The following is a 1392-nucleotide window of genomic DNA, read 5'->3' on the forward strand; positions in this document are numbered from 1 at the left end:
ATCATCACCTGGGTAGAAATTCTAATAAATTGAATTTTAAAAACATATATCCCTGCTTCACTTTTTGGCTTCTTCAGTGGGTCTGGTTGTTTGTCATTGCTCAGGCTGTGGCTGTGAACCAAGGGCTTGCCTCTCGCTGTCTGGGCCCCTCTACCTTATCTGCAGATGTGGTCCTGATGATGTGGCAGGCTATGGTTTTCTAAACCTCTGGAGAAAATTTAAAAAGGTTTTATTCATGTGCATGACACAGAAAATGAATTCTTCCTTCACCAGCATTCATGAAAAACTGTTGCTCTGCCAGAAGTTAATTAGCTAAGGGATCTAGCAGATCCATTGAATAGAAGAGCCATTGTCCAGAATCAAGGATGTCTGCCTGGCCTTATTTTATTTACAGACCATCTCAACCCCGTTGTTCACTCAGCTTTGCTTGTTCTTCAAAATTTGGCAGAATGTTGTGGGAGCAGAGAAAAGATGAAAGGCCAAATGGGTCAGATGATAAGCTTGCAAAATGTTCTACAGAATACTACAACTCCAGGAGAAACAAAACTTCTGGCCTCTGAAGTCTATGATAGTCTTCAGTCTTCCAATATGGCAGATGGTGATAGTTTTAATGAAATGAATTCACGTCAAAGGAAAGCTCAGTTTTTTCTAGGAACCACAAAGAAAATTGCCAAAACAGTGGCTGCACATAGATGATCTTGATGATATGTCTCAGAAAAATCTATGTGAAAAGGCTTTGTTAGAAATCAAAGGTGTTATTGGCTTTACTTTTCAAATAGCTATTCAAATATGTGTGATATGAATCCATTCAGATTTGAAACCAGTGGCATTGGCATCATCCATAGGATCAACCAAGGTCATGAAAGCTCAGCAAGTTGTGAAAAGTTAAAGTGCAGAAGAGATGTTGGTCCCATTCCAAGGTACTCCTGTGGAAGTAGAAGAGAACACAGCACTCCCTGACTACTTGCCTGTGGATGAGTCCTAAAAAGTAGCAAGACAAACCAGTTTCCCTGATTGACTCTCATCCCCAAGGTGGCGCTAGCTCGCTGAGCACAGCTGCAAACTTCTTATGAAGATCATTTTACTGGTGACTTCATCTTCTGTTTGGGGCCCAAGGACTATGCAAATGGGCCAGTTTTCCATTGTTGTGATTCTGCAATAACATCATGAAAAGTTTTCGATTACTTGATTGTGTATGCTGCATTTTACATTTTTTTGAACATTTTAGTCCAGTGAGTGGTAAAAAGAACAGAGGCTACAGGTGGAATATATTTGTTTGGGAAAGTATTTTTTTTTTTATTTTCCTTTAATTGCCTCATTTTAAAAAAAAACATGGGTCCATTGTAAAACAGAACATGTATTGTAGCTTTACATTTTATTTTATATGAAGCA

At 38.9% G+C, this 1392-nt stretch overlaps 1 pseudogene; it reads left to right on the forward strand.

Annotated features, from left to right (window-relative positions):
• Positions 1–365: 365 nt before the first annotated feature.
• Positions 366–1091, forward strand: LOC104872889 (annotated as a pseudogene).
• Positions 1092–1392: the final 301 nt, after the last annotated feature.

The sequence above is a fragment of the Fukomys damarensis genome, unplaced genomic scaffold (assembly GCF_012274545.1).
Source record: "Fukomys damarensis isolate Sample0158 unplaced genomic scaffold, DMR_v1.0_HiC HiC_scaffold_29, whole genome shotgun sequence".
NCBI classification, from domain to species: domain Eukaryota; kingdom Metazoa; phylum Chordata; class Mammalia; order Rodentia; family Bathyergidae; genus Fukomys; species Fukomys damarensis.